Source organism: Scyliorhinus canicula, chromosome 1, assembly GCF_902713615.1.
Source record: "Scyliorhinus canicula chromosome 1, sScyCan1.1, whole genome shotgun sequence".
Taxonomy (NCBI): Eukaryota; Metazoa; Chordata; class Chondrichthyes; order Carcharhiniformes; family Scyliorhinidae; genus Scyliorhinus; species Scyliorhinus canicula.
This window is the reverse complement of record NC_052146.1, coordinates 68,072,672-68,092,932: the sequence shown is the minus strand read 5'-3', so window position 1 is coordinate 68,092,932 and position 20,261 is coordinate 68,072,672.

Below are 20,261 nucleotides of genomic sequence, written 5' to 3'. Positions count from 1 at the left end.
CCCCCTCCTCCCCCGGGGTCCTTCACACCCCCCACCCCTCCTATCCACCATTACCGAGGCCCTGCCAACTCCAACCCCGCTCGGCCATACCGTCAAAGTGGGGAGACCACATCCCCTAAACAAAGAAAAAACACATCCATAAGAACAAGAACACATGTAAAAAAAACGTAGAGAAAAAAAAATCCAGGAAAAAAGCTCAAAGAAATACATTCCCAGTCCACACCCTCAAAGTCTAGATCCCAACTCTCATCTGAGTCCCAGTCCTTCAGCCTTGACGAACACCCCTGTCGCCTCAAAATAAAAGTCCTTTGAGCTACTGGGTAGACCACTCACCCCACTGCTGTACAATGCCGCCTTCACCCGTCCAAAGGCCTTCTCACCAAACTTCGTCGTAAGATCTTAATATAAACGTATACCAACACCTTCCCAACACCTGACGTCCCACTTCTGGTTCACCCAACTCAGCACCTTTTCCTTCACATGGTTGCTGTGGAAGTAGACTATGACTTAGGGTTCAGGACTGAGTTTAGGAGGAACTCTTCACCCAAAGGGTTGTGAATCTATGGAATTCCTTGCCCAGTGAAGCAGTTGAGGCTCCTTCATTAAATGTTTTTAAGGTAAAGATAGATAGTTTTTTGAAGAATAAAGGGATTAAGGGTTATGGTGTTTGGGCCGGAAAGTGGAGCTGAGTCCACAAAAGATCAGCCATGATCTCATTGAATGGCGGAGCAGGCTCAAGGGGCCAGATGGCCTATTCCTGCTCCTAGTTCTTCTGTTCTTATGACCGCCCTTGGTGGCTCATTTGTTCTAGGCTTCGGACGGAGCAAACACTGTGCCCTGCCCAGCTCATAAAGGGAGGGCTCTTCCCCTCCCCCAGCAATGGCGAACATGTTTGCAAAATGCTCGGTCAGCTTCGGGCCCTCCACCCCTCGGGCAGACCCACAATCCTCTAATATTGCCTCTTGACCTGTTCTCCAGGTCCTCCACCTTGGCTCTTCGCCCATGATTAACCTCCGCCACACCCCCGCAGCTCCTCACCAATCAAAGTGAACTGGTCACTATGTTGTGACAAAGCCTCCTCCACCCCCTTCATCTTCTCTCCTTTCTCTCGACCCTTGACCGACATCTTCGTTAATGCAACCTTTATCGGGGGAAGCACCTCCTCCACCCACTCTATGAGCGAAGCCGTCATCTCCCTCAGAAGCGCCTCGAGATGTTTGGCAAACAGCCTTTCAAACTCCTCTGACACCACCTCAGTCAGAGTCCGAACCGTGAGGGGAGCGGCCCCACCCGACGACCCAGCCCCCGCCATCTTTCCTCCTGATAGACTCAGAGCAACACTCGCCAGCGGCCTTTTGCTCACTCCTTCTTTCCCTGACCTTTCTTCTGGAACTACGACATTCCACTGACTCCTTCGGATTTCCCACAGCTGCTCATCCAAAAAGTACCCCTTGAGGCAGGGCATAAAGACATAAAAAATAAAGACCTTACAAAGACCCTGGGCACGATTCAGTGGCCTCGTTTCACTAGAACGAGAGCGAGATGGGGCCGGTGAATAGAGAGGGTAAAAGCAAGAACCACGCCAGGCGCCAAACTGTTTGTGATGCAACCGGACTGCTCCCGTAGGCGGAATCACACTGTAGCATGGCAAGAAACCATAGTCAGCACTTAAGCCTTATTTCCATACAATTAATGGGAGCACCCCAAATCCAACAGCTTCCCAGTAAGTGGTCACGCTGGCTCTGATTAATACTCCTTTTTAAAAACTGGCGGAAGTGCTTCTGCGGGGAACTGAGTCGGTGAGTAGCCATCTTTGCTCACAGGCAATGAGCCCGGGGGCACTGAGCTTAGCTGGGGCTGGTTTAGCTCACCAGGCTAAATCGCTGGCTTTTAAAGCAGACCAAGCAGGCCAGCAGCACGGTTCGATTCCCGTACCAGCCTCCCCGGACAGGTGCCGGAATGTGGCGACTAGGGGCTTTTCACAGTAACTTCATTGAAGCCTACTCGTGACAATAAGCGATTTTCATTTCATTTTTCACTGAGCTTGCCGCCCCTGTGCTCGGAGGGGGACTGAGGGTGTGACTTCTCCATGCCAACCCCGGGTCTGCGTTCCCATTCCAGGGGCAACCCTTGTCCCTGACCATCTGTCCCAGTGAGCACCTTAACCCCCACCAACTGCAGAGGCCTCTGACCGTGCGGCTGAATTAGCTATCATGGTGAAGTGAGCACTTCACACATCCCAAGTGATTTCCTCTGGGTGTTTGAGCCCTCTAGCACTGCCTAGCATCCCAATCAGACCATGACGCCTGGACACTGTGCCTGAACATTGCAGGAGACAACACCATGGACGCAGCAGCCAACATCCAAACGCCCAGGGGATGGGCCCCGGTCCCTGCGACACGTCCACAGCCGGTCGGTGGGGGAGTGCATTGGGGAGGGAACCAGCATCCAGTGTGGGCGTCAGGGGTACAGGGTCTGGGGTCAGGTGACCGGACGGTGGGGGGTGGGTGAGGGTTGAGGTGGGGGGATCTGTATGGCCTGCTGCGGCCGTGAGTGCATGGGCAGGGCTGTCTGGGTGTGGGGTGAGATCAATGGGGGAATGCAGGATCCCAGAGTGGGAAGCACTGTTGTTTGCCAGTCTAACACCCTCTCCCGATTTCTTACAGATATTGATCTGTATGGATGGTATTTTGGAACCCGCAGACAGGTCTACTGCTGCTGCTGGGCCGAGCAGCCAGACAACAGAGACGGCGGCAGCAGCAGCGTCTACAGAAACTCGCCGCGGCGGGCCATCTGCCAGATCACACCCCACACCCTGACGACCCAGCTGATGGGCAGCCGGGTACAACAGCTCAAGGTGTACAAGCGTCACTAGTCTTTTGAACATATGTCGGACAGTGTGTGCTCTGCCTCAACAAGGGGATGGTGCAACACCTGTGCCATGCCACGTGATCAGTGGGAGGGGTGGGTCAGTCTGTAAGGCAATAGCAATCCACATTTGACAGATCCTCCAGTTGGGGTCTGGTGGATCCTCACATCTGTGCCGGGCACCAACCTCCCCATTTGTGACCGCTCTGTCCTCGGCGACGCCCCCGTAACCTCCAGGGCCTGTTCCTCGAAGATCGTGAGGATTCTTACGTCCGGCACCCCTACGTATGTCTGGGCCATCTCCCGGTGATTGTTGGAGAGCTTCTCCTGTGGAGACACAGAGAGGGCATTGTTAGCCGCATGTGTGGTTCACAATGGTGGTAGTGGGGTGGTGGTGAAGGAAGGGTTATACATTGAATTTACAGTGCAGAAGGAGGCCATTCATCCCATTGAGTCTGCACTGGATCTTGGAAAGAGCAGCCTACCCAAGCCCACACCGTTACTCTATCCCCATAACCCAGTAACCCCACCTAACCTTTTGGACACTAAGATTAGCATGGCCAATCCACCTAACCTGCACTGACGGACGGACTGAAGGAGGAAATCGGAGCACCCGGAGGAAACCCACGCAGGCACGGGGGGAATGTACAGATTCCGCACAGCCCGTGCCCCAGCAGGGAATCGAACCTGGGACCCTGGAGCTGTGGAGCAACTGTGCTAACCACTATGCTATCGTGCTGCGGTTGGTGGGGGGGGGAGGGGGGGTTGAAAGGACAGAGGGCTGAAGGGAGGGTTGGGGTGGCACATGGATGGTTGGGGGGACAGCCTGCATGGAGGTGGGAAGGTCTTATGGGGGGGGGTGTCAACTCAACTCACCCATGTGGCCCAGTGTTGGTCGTTGACCTTCTTGCGGCATTGGAGGCCAGCCATCCTGCTCACACTTCCCAAGCTGATGGCTGCTGGAGGCCAGCCATCCTGCTCACACTTCCCAAGCTGCTGGCTGCTGGAGGCCAGCCATCCTGCTCACACTTCCCAAGCTGATGGCTGCTGGAGGCCAGCCATCCTGCTCACACTTCCCAAGCTGCTGGCTGCTGGAGGCCAGCCATCCTGCTCACACTTCCCAAGCTGCTGGCTGCTGGAGGCCAGCCATCCTGCTCACACTTCCCAAGCTGATGGCTGCTGGAGGCCAGCCATCCTGCTCACACTTCCCAAGCTGATGGCTGCTGCCACTCCATCCCAGGCAGCACTGGCTGTCATGTGGCTCACCCTCCGGGACCCTTGGGGGAACAGGACATCCTCCCCAGGTCCGCATCTCCAAATCTTGTGGCCGGGTGTCGCAGTGCCATGGTTGCGAACTGAGTGGGGTTGGCTGTGCAAGTGCTGCGTAAGTGCTGCTCGACCTTGTTAGTGTGGGGATGACAAGCGCGGTCCCAGCAAATCGGCTACCGATCCTTTATTTGCGACGTGAAGCCCATGGGGCCTTGTTAAGTGGACCAATTAACGTTGCATTGCGTTGCCGGCCTCGCCGTGCCGGGCGCTGGGAAGCCCGCGGCAATCATGCTCGCTACCACACTTAGAAATCTTTAGGAGGGTGGCATGTGGCGCAGTGGTTAGCACTAGGACTGTGGCGCTGAGGACCCGGGTTCGAATCCCGGCCCTGAGTCACTGTCCGTGTGGAGTTTGCACATTCTCCCCATGTCTGCGTGGGTTTCACCCCGACAACCCAAAGATGTGCAGGTTAGGTGGATTGGCCACACTAAATAGTCCCTTAATTGGAAAAGAAAAATAATTGGCTACTCTAAAAATTTTTTAAAAGAAATCTTTAGGAGAATTGCTTCCCTCAGTAGGAGCCACCTAATGTTCGACCATCTATATGTCGACACCAGAAGTCCCGGGGTTCCTGTTATTGTTGTTGCTTGTATCTTTTCTGATATATGTGTTGGTACTGTTGTATTTTGTAAACTTTTTGACACAAAATGTTATCAATAAATCTTTCAAGGGACTTCCGGTGGCGGCTATGAAGGAGTAGGTCGAACATTTGGTGGCTCCCGCTCGGTTCGGACCTTAGGACATTTTCCCCCGATTTTCTACCGGACTTGAGTTGGAAATTTGATGGTAGAGGCAATTGTTGATTGGATTCCCACATGGGTGCATGGAGAGGCGAACTAGAAATGCTTGCAAAGGAAGAAACAGATGAACAGAGACGGCTTGGGCTGAAGCTGCAGCGGGAGACAGCATGGCGGATGACCGGAGTCCTTGCTTGTCGGCCCAGCGGCCAACGGAGCAGCTGATGCAATTTATCCAGGAGGGCTTCGCCTAGCAGAAGCAGGAATGTTTCGACCCGATTAAAGAATCAATTGTGCGGCTGGAGCTCAGTCCGGATGCCCAATATCAGGCGATCCAGAAGGTTGAGAAGGCGTTGGCTGAGCAGAAGGAACAGCAAACAGCGGTGGAGTTGGAGGTGGGGATACTGAGAGACCAGCAGAAAAGGCTCCTGGAGAAGGTGGAGGACCTGGAGAACAGGTCCCGCCGGCAAAACCTGAGAATCGTCAGTCTCCTGGAGGGGTCCGAAGGAGCGGACACTGGGGCATACATGGCGGACATGTTCGAGAAGCTGCTGGGGGATGGGACATTCTCCCGACCCTTGGAGGTGGACAGGGCTCAGAGAGCGCCTACGAGGAAGCCGTGAGTGGAGGACCCCCCGAGGGCAATGGTGGTGAGATTCCACGGGTACTTGGACAAGGAGCGTATTTTACAGTGGGCCAGGCAGACGCGGAGCTGTAAATAGGGGAACAGTATCCTGCGGATCTATCAAGACTTGAGTGCAGAGGTGGCCAGGAGAAGAGTGGGGATTAATCGGATAAAGTCTACTCTTTTTAAGAAAAAGGTGAAGTTTGGACTGCTGTATCCGGCCCATCTCTGGGTCACGCATGAGGAGCAACATTTTTATTTTGAGTCGCCTGAGGAAGCGATGGACTTCGTGAAAAGGAAAGGACTGGTGGCGGACTGAGGACTTTAAACTTTGCTGCAACGTTCATGTTTAAAAAAGTTTCTTGTTTTTCATTTGTTGGACGTTATTTGTAATGCCTTCTGTATTGATTTGGGGCCAGTTACAGAGCTGAGTGAGTTAAAGTTTACATTTGCATTGATGGGGGATGGAGGTGTGTTTCTTAGATGCTGGATCTTCTGTTTGATCTTTTCTTTGTCTATCGGCTTTTTTTCTAGGGCAATTGTGTTGGGACAGGTTTTTCGTTTGAATATGTGTGTATGAGCGGGGGAGGAGGGTGGGGACGGAACAATAGGTGGGAGAATGTCTGGTGCCATAGGCGGGGTCACCAAGCTAGCTGGGTGGGCTAGCACACGGAAGTGGGAGGTGAGCAGATGCTAGGCTTATCGAAGGGGTCCATTTACATTGTGTTGTTACTAGGGGGGGAGGGGGAAAATATTCTGCTGACGAGGGAGGGACTTTTGCCGAGGGACGGAGAGGAGGTCGGGGGCGGAGGCGGCCTGGGGGCGGGCCAGTGGAGGCATGGGGCGCGGGCTGGAGACTCGCCCAAGAAAGGTGATGGCTGATCGGCCAAGACCCCACCAACGAGGCTTATCACCTGGATTGTACGAGGTCTAAATGGACTGGTTAAGAGGGCACGCGTGTTTGCGCATCTGAGAGGACTGAAGGCAGATGTGGTATTGCTACAGGAGACGCACCTTAGAGTAGTGACCAGATCAGAGTAAGGAAGGGATGAGTCAGACAGGTTTTTCACTCGGGGCTGGACTCAAAGACTAGAGGGGTCGCGATCCCGATTAATAAGCGAGTGGTGTTTGAGGCAGGAAGAATAGTTGCGGATGTGGGAGGCCGGAACATTATGATCAGTGGGAAACTGGAGGGGGTGCGGGTGGTACTAGTAAATGTGTCTGCCCAAATTGGGATGATGTGGAGTTTTTAAAGAGGATGCTGGGGAAGATACCGGACCTGGACTCGCACAGGTTGGGCATGGGAGGGGACTTCAACACAGTTATTGACCCTGGTTTAGTCCGGTTGAGCTCAAAGATGGGCAGGGTGCCAGCAATGGCAAAGGAGCTAAAGGGGTTCATGGAGCAGATGGGGGATGGGGGTGGACCCATGGATATTTGGGCAGCCGAGAGTGAAGGAGTTCTCCTTCTACTCACATGTGCATAAAGTATACTCCCGGATTGATTTTTAAAATTTTGAACAGGGCTCTATTGACGGGGGTAGTGGACACGGGGTTCTCGGTGATCACAATCTCAGATCATGCCCCGCACTGGGTTGACCTACAGGTTAGCAAGGAGAGTAGCCAGCGCCCACACTGGAGGCTGGACGTGGGACTTTTAGTTGATGAAGAGGTGTGTGGGCGGCTGAGAAAATGTATTCAGAACTACCTGGAAGTCAACGACATGGGGGAAGTTTCGGCAGCTATGGTCTGGGAGGCTTTGAAGGCGGTGGTTAGAGGGGAGCTGATCTCGATACGGGTCTACAGGGAGAAGGTAGACAGGGCAGAGGTGGACCAACTGATAAAGGAGATATTACAGGTCAACAGGAGGTATGCAGAAACCCCAGAGGCAGGGCTTTTAAGGGAATGGCGGAGGCTACAGGTGCATTTCGGCTTGTTAACCACAGAGAGGGTGGTAGAGCAGTTGAGAAAGGCAAGGGGGTGATTTATGAGCACGGAGAAAAGGCCAGTAGAATGCTTGCACAGCTGCTTAGAAAGAGGGAAGCAGCCAGGGAGATAGGGAAAGTAAAGGTTGGAGACTCAGAAGGCATTCAAGGACTTTTACAGTAGGCTGTATGGGTCGGAACCCCAGCTGGGCCGGAGGAGATAGAACATAGAACATAGAACAGTACAGCACAGAACAGGCCCTTCGGCCCTCGATGTTGTGCCGAACAATGATCACCCCACTTAAACCCACGTAACCCGTATACCCGTAACCCAACAATTCCCCCATTAACATTACACTACGGGCAATTTATCATGGCCAATCCACCTAACCCGCACATCTTTGGACTGTGGGAGGAAACCGGAGCACCCGGAGGAAACCCACGCACACACGGGGAGGACGTGCAGACTCCACACAGACAGTGACCCAGCCGGGAATCGAACCTGGGACCCTGGAGCTGTGAAGCATTGATGCTAACCACCATGCTACCGTGAGGCCCCATTTTTTTCTTCTCTCTATTTCATCCCAGTGCCCCTTGAGGCACTTCCTAGGGGGACTGAATTTCCTAAAGGTGGATGGGGGTCTATTAGAAGGGCTGGGGTCCCAATCGGGTTGGAAGAGATAATGGAGGGTTTGAAGGCCATGCAATCGGGTAAAGCCCCGGGGTCGGACGGGTACCCAGTGGAGTTCTATAAAACGTTCTCTGGGATATTGGGGCTGCTGTTGATGAGGACATTCAATGAGGTAAGGGAGCATGGGGTGCTTCCCCCGACAGTGTCACAGGCCATGATTTCATTGATCCTGAAGTGGGACAAGAACCCGGAGTTGTGTGGGTCCTACAGGCCGATATCCCTATTGAATGTAGACGCCAGACTGCTGGCCAAAATCTTGTCCTCTAGGATTGAAGATTGTGTTTCGGACATTATTGGGGAGGACCAGACGGAGTTTGGTAAGGGAAGGCAGTTGGTGGCCAACATAAGAAGGTTGTTGAATGTGATCATGATGCCCCCGGAAGGTAGGGAGGTGGAGGTAGTGGTCGCAATGGACGCAGAGAGGGCTTTTGATCGAGTAGAATGGGAATATCTATGGGAGGTACTGGGCTGGTTCGGATTTGGGTGCTGCTTTACTGACTGGGTCAGGTTGCTGTCTCAGGCTCTTGTGGCAAGCGTACGGACGAATAGGACAACATCGGACTATTTTAGGCTCCATCGGGGGACGAGACAGAAGGCATTCAAGGACTTTTACAGTAGGCTGTATGGGTCGGAACCCCAGCTGGGCCGGAGGAGATAGAACATAGAACCACCATTGTTCAAGTTAGCCATAGAGCTGCTGGCAATTGCGCTGAGAGCCTCAAGGGGCTGGAAGGGGTTGGTCCGGGGGGGGAGTGGAATACAGAGCCTCGCTTTCCGCAGACGACCTGCTCCTGTATGTATCGGACCCATTAGAGGGGATGGAAGAAATCATGAGGATTCTAGGGGAATTTGGCCGGTTTTTGGGTTATAAACTAAATATGGGGAAAAGTGAGATGTTTGCGGTCCAGGCGAGGGGGCAGGAGAGGCGATTGGGGGAACTGCCGTTGTGGTAGGGGGAAGCTGTCGGTACCTAGGCATCCAGGTGGCGCGGTAATGGGAACGGTTGCTCTGATGATTGGAATATCTTGCCCCTTTAAGAGGCTTGTGATGATCGGAATACATTGCCCCTTTAAGAGGCTTGGAACCCTGGGGGACTCCGCCTCTGGCTACGCCCCCTGGGAAACAGTACTTAAGATGAGACTCCATTTTGCGAGCACACTTCTCATGGAGGCTGCCATTGTTCACTGCTTATTAAAGCCTTTGATTACTGACCTAACTTTCGTGTCGTAATTGAGAGTGCCTCAATTTAATAAGCAGTGCACATCAAGATGGACAGCGGTCTGAAACCAGAGAAACTCAACCTGGATGGCAGGACGCCTGAAGCCTCGGAAATCTTTAAACATTGGCTCCGGTGTTTTGAGGATTATCTGGACTCCTCGCCGTCTGATGTCGACGGCGCTCGCAAGCTGCGCTTCTTACATGGCCGGGTGAGCCACCGAATCTCCGCCATGATTGAAACCGCTACGACCTATGAGGCGGCGATCGAAATATTGAAGAAACGTTTCATAAAGACTACCAATGAGGTACATGCCAGGCATTTGCTCTCGACCTGCAGCCAGCGCTCCGGGGAAATGCTGGACGAGTTCGTGGAAAGACTCACCGCGCTCGCGAGGAACTGCGACCACAAAGCAGTGACGGCTGAAGAACACAGGGACTTACACATCCGCGATGCCCTTCTGTCTGGCATCAGGTCGTCGTACATCCGGCAGCGGCTCCTAGAAGACGGGGCGAAGGATCTCCAAGGCACGGTAACGCTCGGCTTTTCTCTCGAAACGGCCCACTGTAACCTCCGTACGTACTCCGCGGACCTTATGAATCCCTCTCGATCCCCTCCAAACTCGGCCACGCTACAGGCCTGTGCCACGCGTCGATCCACTCACTCCGGGGGCTCCCCATGCTATTTCTGTGGGCAAGGCCAGCACCCACGTCAGCGTTGTCCGGCCCGATCCGCGACCTGCAACGACTGCGGGAAGAAAGGGCACTTCGCGAAAGTCTGCCTGGCTGGGCCCAAAGGCCACAAACAAAAGTCTCACCGGGCCCAGAAATCAAGCTCCCGGCCTCACGCGGCTGCACTGCGGTCAGACACGCCCACTTCTGACGCGTCATCGACCTCGTGCGAGTCATGGGAGCGGCCATCTTGGCGGCGGCCATCTTCGAAACCCGACACGTGCGACCGGCGGCGGCGGCCATCTTGTGACTCCGGGCAGCCATTTTGTGAGTCCGACTCTGACGGCCCGCACCTAGGAGCGATCACGCTTGATCAATCACGGCCGAAACACCTGCGAAACTCGATGATGCGGGTGCGAATCAACGGCCAAGACACTCCCTGCCTGTTCGACTCCAGGAGCACGGAGAGCTTTATCCACCCAGACACGGTAAGGCGCTGCTCCCTGCGCACCCATCCCGCCTCCCAAACTATCGCCCTCGCCTCAGGGTCCCATTTGTTTCAAATCACGGGGTATTGTGTCGCTGACCTCACAATTCAAGGCGCAAAATACTCCCGTTTTAAACTTTACATTTTTCCTCAACTCTGCGTCCCCCTGCTGCACGGCCTCGACTTTCAGTGCAGCCACCGGAGCCTGACACTGAAGTTCGGCGGACCCCTGCCCCCACTCACGGTCTGCAGCCTGGCGACACTCAAAGTTGCGCCACCCCCCCTCTTCGCGAACCTCACTCCCGACTGTAAGCCCATCGCCACCTAGAGTTGCCGGTACAGTACCCAAGACTTGACTTTCATCAAGTCGGAGGTTCAGCGGCTACTAAAACAGGGGCTCATAGAGGCCAGCAACAGCCCTTGGAGGGCCCAGGTATTAGTAGTCCGCTCCGGGGAAAAGCAACGCATTGTTGTAGATTATAGCCAGACAATAAACCGCTTCACACAACTCGATGCGTACCCACTTCCCCGCATCGCTGAAATGGTGACCCAAATTGCCCAGTATCGGGTATTCTCCACGGTTGACCTCAAATCGGCCTACCACCAACTCCCTATTCGCTCAGAGGACCGCCCCTACACGGCTTTTGAAGCAGCCGGTCGGCTGTTTCACTTCCTCAGGGTACCCTTTGGTGTTACAAACGGAGTCTCCGTTTTCCAGAGGGCGATGGATCAAATGGTGGGCCAGTACGGCTTACGGGCGACCTTCCCGTACTTGGACAACGTCACCATCTGCGGCCATGACCAGCAGGACCACGACGCAAACCTGAGGAAGTTCCTTCAGACTGCCCGGGCCCTCAACCTCACCTACAACAAAGAGAAATGCGTGTTCCACACAACCCGGCTAGCCATCCTCGGCTACGTCGTGGAGAACGGGGTCCTAGGCCCGGACCCCGACCGCATGCGTCCCCTTAAGGAACTCCCCCTCCCCCGTAGCCTCAAGGCAATCAAACAGTGCTTGGGGCTTTTCTCCTATTACGCCCAGTGGGTCCCCAGATATGGGGACAAAGCCCAGCCACTCATTAAGACCACGGTTTTTCCTCTGACGGATGAGGCCCAGTCGGCTTTCAACCTTATCAAGGCCGGCATCATCAAGGCCGCCATGCACGCGGTGGACGAAGCCATCCCCTTTCAAATAGAAAGCGATGCATCAGACGTCGCCCTGGCTGCTACCCTCAACCAAGCGGGCAGACCAGTAGCGTTCTTCTCCCGAACCCTCAACGCCTCGGAAATTCGACACTCTGCAGTCGAGAAGGAGGCACAAGCCATAGTGGAGGCCGTGCGACACTGGAGGCACTACCTAGCTGGTAGGAGGTTCACCCTCATCACCGACCAACGGTCGGTCGCCTTTATGTTCGATAACGCACAACGGGGCAAAATAAAGAACGACAAGATTCTGAGGTGGAGAATAGAGCTCTCCACCTATACGTACGATATTAAATATCGCCCGGGGAAGCTCAACGAGTCCCCAGATGCCCTGTCTCGCGGCACGTGCGCCAACGCGCAATTGGACCGCCTGAGAGCCATCCACGATGACCTCTGCCACCCGGGGGTCACCCGGCTTGCCCACTTCATCAAGTCCCGCAACCTGCCCTACTCCACAGGGGAGGTCAAGACCATGACTAAGGCATGCCAGATCTGTGCAGAATGCAAACCGCAGTTCTATCGACCAGACAAGGCCCGCCTGATAAAAGCCTCTGGGCCCTTTGAGCGACTAAGCGTGGACTTCAAAGGGCCTCTCCCGTCCAACAACTGCAACATCTATTTCCTCACCGTCATCGATGAATTCTCCCGCTTCCCTTTTGCTGTCCCCTGCCCTGATACTACCTCGGCCTCCGTGATCAAGGCACTGCGCAGCATCTTCGCTCTGTTTGGTTTCCCCGCTTATATTCACAGCGACCGGGGTACATCGTTCATGAGCGATGAGCTGCGTCGGTACCTGCTCAGCAAGGGCATCGCCTCGAGCAGGACGATGAGCTATAACCCGCGGGGAAACGGGCAAGCGGAGAGGGAGAACGCGACAGTTTGGAAGGCTGTCCTCCTAGCCCTACGGTCAAGGAGTCTCCCAATCGCCCGCTGGCAGGAGGTCCTACCCGATGCCCTGCACTCCATTAGGTCGCTCCTCTGTACGGCCACGAACGAGACCCCTCACAATCGTTTAGAACATAGAACATAGAACATTACAGCACAGAACAGGCCCTTCGGCCCTCGATGTTGTGCCGAGCAATGATCACCCTACCTAAACCCACGTAACCCGTATACCCGTAACCCAACAATCCCCCCATTAACCTTACACTACGGGCAATTTAGCATGGCCAATCCACCTAACCCGCACATCTTTGGACTGTGGGAGGAAACCGGAGCACCCGGAGGAAACCCACGCACACACGGGGAGGACGTGCAGACTCCACACAGACAGTGACCCAGCCGGGAATCGAACCTGGGACCCTGGAGCTGTGAAGCATTGATGCTAACCACCATGCTACCGTGAGGCCCCTAAAGAGGTTTGTTTGTCTTCCCCAGGAAGTCCACCTCTGGAGTCTCGCTTCCACCCTGGCTGACGACTCCGGGTCCAGTCCTACTCCGGAGGCATGTGAGGAGCCATAAAACAGATCCCATAGTCGAGAGGGTCCACCTGCTGCACGCAAACCCTCGTTATGCCTACGTCGAGCACCCCGATGGCAGGCAGGATACTGTATCCCTGCGAGACCTGGCACCCGCTGGCTCTCCCACCGACCCCACCGACCCTCCCACCGACCCCCCCCCCCTTCTACCGACGCTCCCGGCCCTACACTGAACGCCGACTTCGACAGCGCCCCCTCCATAGCGCCCCCTGCCCCCCAGCCAACACCGACCACCCTAATCACTCCTGATACCCCCCCCTCTCCAAGGCGGACAAAGCTTCAGTCAACCGTGCTCCCGGATAGACCACCATCGGGAACGACCGCATCCACGGCGCCACCACCGGAGCGGCGAAAGTCAGCACGGACTATCAGACCACCACAAAGACTGAACTTATAATTTAAAAACACTTCATCCCCGACGAACTATGTGTTTTTTTTAAACAGGGGGTGAATGTGATGATCGGAATACCTTGCCCCTTTAAGAGGCTTGTGATGATCGGAATACATTGCCCCTTTAAGAGGTTTGGAACCCTGGGGGACTCCGCATCTGGCTACGCCCCCTGGGAAACAGTACTTAAGATGAGACTCCATTTTGCGAGCACACTTCTCATGGAGGCTGCCATTGTTCACTGCTTATTAAAGCCTTTGATTACTGACCTAACTTTCGTGTCGTAATTGAGAGTGCCTCAGTTGCACAAGCTAAATCTGACCCGACTAGTAGACCAAATGAAGGACGATTTTTGGTGGTGGGACGTGCTCCCGTTGTCACTAGCTGGGAGGGTGCAGGCAGTGAAAATGGTGGTCCTCTCGAGATTACTGTTTGTGTTCCCCATCTTTATTCCGTGGTCCTTGTTTAAACGGGTCAATAAGGTAATCACTGGCTTTATATGGACGGGCAAGACCCCGCGAGTAAAAAAGGGGATGCTTGAGCGGAACTGGGGGGAGGGTGGGCTGGCACTGCCAAACTTCAGTAATTACTATTGGCCGGCGGTATAGCCATGATCAGGAAGTGGGTGGTGGGGGCGGTATGGGAGCGTTGGAGACAGCTTCAAGCAACGGCACCAGCTTGGGGGCATTGATAACAGCACCTCTGCCGTTCCCGCCGGCACGGTACTCCACCAGGTCTGGGGGCAATGGAGGAGGCATGTGGGAGCGGAGGGGGCATCGGTGTGGTCTCCAACCTGTAATAATCACCGGTTTGCCCCGGAAGGATGGATGGAGGGTTCCGGAGATGGCCGAGGGATTGAGAGGATGGGAGATATGTTTATAGAGAGGAGCTTTTTTGCCTGAGGGAGCTGGAGGAGAAATTTGTATTGGTGAGGGGAAATGAGTTTAGGTACCTGCAGGTGCGGGACTTCCTACGTAGACAGGTTTCAACCTTCCCGCTCCTACTACCAAGGGGGATACAGGACAGGGTAGTTTCCAGAATGTGGGTGGGAAAGGGAAGGGTTTTGGACATTTATTAGGAACTGATGGGGTCAGAGGAGATGCAGACTGAGGAGCTGAAACGCAAGTGGGAAGAGGAGCTGGGAGGAGAGATAGAGGATGGTCTCTGGGCGGACACGTTGAGTGAGTCAATGCGTCCACAACATGTGCCAGGCTCAGGCTGATACAATTCAAGGTCGTTCACCGGGCTCACATGACAGTGGCCCGGATGAGCAGGTTCTTTGGGGTAGGAGATAGGTGTGCAAGGCGCGCGGGAGGGTCAGCGAACCATGCCCATATGTTTTGGGCATGCCCAAAGCTTAGGGGATTCTGGCAGGGGTTTGCGGATGTCATGTCCACGGTGTTAAAAATAAGGCTGGCACTGAGTCCAGAGGTGCCGACTTTTGGAGTGTCGGAAGATCCGGGAATCCAGGGATTCAAAGCCCCCGAAGTCAGAGATCTGGCTATCTGACATGGCTAGTTTTCTCTGCTTGGAGAAAATCAAGCTTGCCTTGAGAGGGAGAGTTAGTAAAGGCGGGACCTGTAAGGGAGGAAGACGGCTTTTGTAGTATGTTTATAGAATCATGTACATTATTTATTTTGTTGTTGTTGTAAAACCATAAATATCTCAATAAAATGTTTATAAAAAAATCTTTCAAGGTCCAGACAGGAGCATGAAGTGGTACTGATACAGTCATCTGTTTTTATTTCTGATTACATTATCCGCAGTATTTTGCTTTTAACAGTAGTGTTTAATTTGATTTAACTTAATTCAAACAGCAACAAAATAAATATTAGTTTAAGGCAGTAAACAGGAATAAAACACAATTCTAGAGCTTTCCAATATTTTATAGCTTTCAAAAAATGAATCAAATATATAAAAATAAAGTGCAATTTTGTAATTAGTGCAATTTCAAGACTTTCAAAATATCATAAACATTTACACAAGTTTGAACAAGCTTCAACTGACTTCTGGGGCTGGATTCTCCAATTCTGGGGCTATGTCCCCACGCCGGTGTGGGAACGGTGGCGTTTTAGGCCAGGAAAACTGGTGCAAAATAGCCACCGATTCCCTGTTTTGCTGGGCAGCCTAGAGTACCCGTTTCCAGCTGCCGGTATGGTCTGGACAATTGCCGGGACTGTGGCCGCGCAGGCACATGGCGGTGGCCTGCAGCAGACGTGCTGTGCTTCATGCTGGAGGCTGCTCACGGATCCAGCCCGCGAAATAGTCCACACCCTTTGGCCGACTTGTGTGCTCAGGACCACCCCACCACAGTGCCCCCAGCCCAGAATATATCCCCTCTCTGCCCGCGGATCGGCCCTCCCCCGACTGTGGAGGCTCTGGACTGAGTCTGCAGCCACCACACTGTCATGTGAGAGTACCTTTAAGAAATGGGTGTTTACTACTGCAGTGATGTCAGAGAGTGGGTGGAGCTGGACTGTCTGTCAGCTTTTTACTTCCGTTTTTGAGCAGGCTGCAGGGTGTGTTTTAGTTTGGTTTTCAGTGTTGAAGCTGAAGCCAGACCAAGTAGTTGTACTGCTATTCTCTCTGCCATCAAAAGACTATCTCTTGATCATTTGGTGAATTCAGAATTATAAATTACAAATGTTCTCAATAGTGAATGTAAACCAAATGTGCTTCTGTTTGAAAAGTGTTTTAAGTCATATGGATGTTAAAAGGAAAGCTTAAAGGATTACTTTGTGTTGTATCCTTTGGGGGTTGTATTTGTATTAATGATTGCGAAGATGTTCACTGTATGCTTTAAAAAGGTTAACTTGAGTTCATAGAATAAACATTGTTTTGCTTTAAAAATACTTTTCCATTTCTGCTGTACCACACTGTAGAGTGGGCCGTGTGCTCCCCATACCACAATCTATTAAAAGTTGAGGGTCAGGTGAACTCCATGATTCACTTTAGGGTTCTGTAAAGCCTGGCCCATAACAACACTGAGTTCCCGATGGATGAGATCACTCATGTCCCGCGCCATCAGGAACTCGGCCATTTGGGGCCGGAGCATCGTGGGGGTGGGCCTCAAGCAATGGCCTAAGGCCACCTGTACGTGGCGCGCTTTGGAGTGGGCGGGGCATCGTGAAAGCGGCACCGTCCCCGATTTTGATGGGAATTTGAATCCTCCGGCAGTTCACCGAATGTGATTTTGGTGTCGCCGACTGGAGAATCCAGCCCCTGGTCGCGACACCTTGTAATTTTATAGAGTTTATTTAATTCAGCAGGGAGGCAGCGCCTTTAACAAAGCACAAAGATAGCCAATGATCAGAAGCCATCACGAGTTGGAGCCGTGGTAATTGCAACAATTTTTTTTAATTTAAGAACCGTGTATGTTTACTTTTAAGTTTTCAAATTAGGAGTGCCGAAATTCAAATGTTGACAGAATGGAAGTGTCATAATTGATCATGTGAAAAAGTCAGGAAGAAGCAGATAAACAGCATAACTATGTCCTTCCTAAGGGGGTGCTGACCTCAATAAAATCATACAACACACTGTACTTCTTTTTCGATCAATTAAGTTGTCCATTGGATAGAACCACTTCAGCCATAATTGCCACATTTTAGGGGGACAAAAGCAATGAGTGTCAAATTGTAATAAAACTAACAGAGAAAATGTAGTAAATTATAATTTTGTTGCCTTTGTCAACCATGCACTGCAGTCCCTCCAGCACCCACTGGCTATTGAAAGCTTTGAGTATACCGGTGGACTTTACGTGGTCCCTCACCTGAGATGCCTGGGCATTGACATAAGCGCAGATAGGAGAGAACGCCTCCAGTGACTACACTCTACCTAGGTGTGGAGATTGTCCCTTTAAGGGCAACACAGATCATGTGACTCTGCGACCATGGTTTGGGGAACACACACATTTGCTTTGGGTCCAATTATTTTAGAACACAGACCAACCCATTGGAAACAAAGATACCAGCCGTTAGTCATATAATTATCCTCTGCACAACACCAAGTCGTACTGGACCGGGAAAAGGAAGTTCTTACTCAGGAATTGAGTTTCATTCTCAGGACAGACTGAAGGGAAGGTATAAAAGACTTGCACCTTTATCAGGCCTTTCACATCCTAAGGACATCCCGATGGCTGTAAATCACGTTGGAAGTGTAGTCACTGTTGTATTGCAGGAAACATGGCAGCCACTTTTTACACAGCAAGATCCCAGAAAATCTGTTTTTGTTATGTCAATTAAGGGATAAATGTTATCAAGGACATCAGGGATACCTCCGGTTGCCACCGAGGTTGATAGGGTTGTTAAGAAGGCATACGATGTGTCAGATTTTATTGGTAGAGGGATTGAGTTTTGGAGCCATGAGGTCATGTTGCAGCTGTACAAAACTCTGGTGCGGCCGCATTTGGAGTATTGCGTGCAGTTCTGGTCACCGCATTATAGGAACGATGTGGAAGCATTGGAAAGGGTGCAGTGGAGATTTACCGGACGTTGCCTGGTATGGAGGGAAGATCTTATGAGGAAAGGCTGAGGGACTTGAGGCTGTTTTCGTTAGAGAGAAGAAGGTTAAGAGGTGACTTAATTGAGGCATACAATTTGATCAGAGGATTAGATAGGGTGGACTTTTTTCCTCGGATGGAGATGGCTAGCACAAGGGGGACAAAGCTTTAATTTGAGGGGAGATAGATATAGGACAGATGTCAGAGGTAGGTTCTTTACTCAGATAGTAGGGGTGTGGAATGCCCTGTCTGCAACAGTAGTGGACTCGCCAACATTAAGGGCATTTAAATGGTCATTGGATAAACATATGGACGATAAGGGAATAGTGTAGATGGGCTTTAGAGGGGTTTCACAGGTCGGCGCAACATCGAGGGCCGAAGGGCCTGTACTGCGCTGTAATGTTCTATTCTATTCCCTATTCTTCAAATAGTGCAATGGGTTATTTTACAAAGCAGAACGGGCCTTGGTTTAATATTGCTTCTGCAAGACAGCACCACCAACCATGCAGCACATCCTCAATACTGCACTGAAGTACCCACGTGACTTAAGTAAGACTTGAACCCAGAACCTTGTGATTTAGAGTAATACCAACTGAACAACAGCTAATGCACCCAAACTGAAAGTATTGCTAGATGTCTAAAACAATTGATGGAAATCTCTGGAGGGAATAAATCCTACCGATATAGCAGTGGAAATGAGTAGAAGTCAGTTCAAATGGTGCTTAATCTTTTTCTTTGCCAACAAAATGGTAATAATGCAGAATGAATTCTGCAACATACTGGACAAGCTGCAAACATCGAACAAGCTTGCCTGCAGTCTTTGAGACAAACATATAATTAGACTTCATGGTGCTATCGCAGTCATTATAACAAGCTATAGCTTCTTGAGTGATGATACTATTTTGAAGCTCGGATTTGAGGGAAGAAAAATATTGGAATAACTACTTGGATTTAAATTAAACCAGATTATCAACTGGGACAAAACAATTGGGCGCACACTTAAAAAATACCATTCAGAATGGCCAAAAGAGGGACAATATTGCAGTGACATATGGTGTTGGATGGGGGAATGTCTCTGATGCAGGCCAATTCTGCAAAACACCAGCCTATGTTAAAGGTGCTATTTAAATATAATGAAATATCCTGAGACACGTCACAGCAACATTATCAAACAAAATTTGACATGGAGCAAAATTACCAAATCTTTGGCCAAAGAGGTAAGTTTTAAGAACTGTCTTAAAGATTTGCATTCAAAGTATTGTCTTGCATCATTGACTTTGTCTATATATGTGTTTCTGGAACCCCTCTCTTCATTCACCTGAGGAAAGAGCTGTGCTCCGAAAGCTAGTGATTCAAAACAAACATGTTGGACTTTAACCTGGTGTTGTAAGACTTCTTACTGTGCTCACCCCAGTCCAATGCCGTCATCTCCAGAGTAAAGAAGGAAGAGAGGTGGAGATGTTTAGGGAGCGAGTTCCAGAGTTTAGAGTCCTGAGCTGAAAGCATGGCCACCAATGGTGAAGCAATGAGAGCCGAGGTTGCTCTAGAAGCAAGAATTGGAGGAGTGCAGGTATCTCAGAGGGTGTAAGGCTGGAGAAGATTACAGAGATAGGAGGGATGAGATCAGGGAGGATTCACAAACAAGAATGAGAATTTTAAAATCAAGGTGTTGCTTAACTGGGGATTATGTAAGACAGCAAGCAGAGGGGTGATGGGTGAATGAGATTTGTGCGAGTGATTTCATGGCAGCAAAGATTTAGATGGCCTTAAGTTTACAGAGTGCACTGAATGAGAGATCAGTCAGGAATGCATTGGAATTGACAAGTCTAGAGGTAACAAAATGCGTGGCTGAGGGTGTAGCAGGAAATGAATGAATCAGGGGAGGAGTTGGGCAATGTTACAGAGGTGAAACTAGGTGGTCTCCATAATATAACAAATATGTGATCAGAAGGTCAAGATTTGAACAGTTTGGTTCAGCCTCAACCTGTCATCAGGAGGATGGAGTCAGTGTCCAAGAAATGGAGTTTGTGGACGGACCAAAGACAATGGCTTTAATCTTCCCAACATTCAATTGGAGGACATTTCTGGTCAACCAATACAGGGTTGTCAAAGTAGGAGTGTGACAATTTAGAGACAGTGGAAGGCT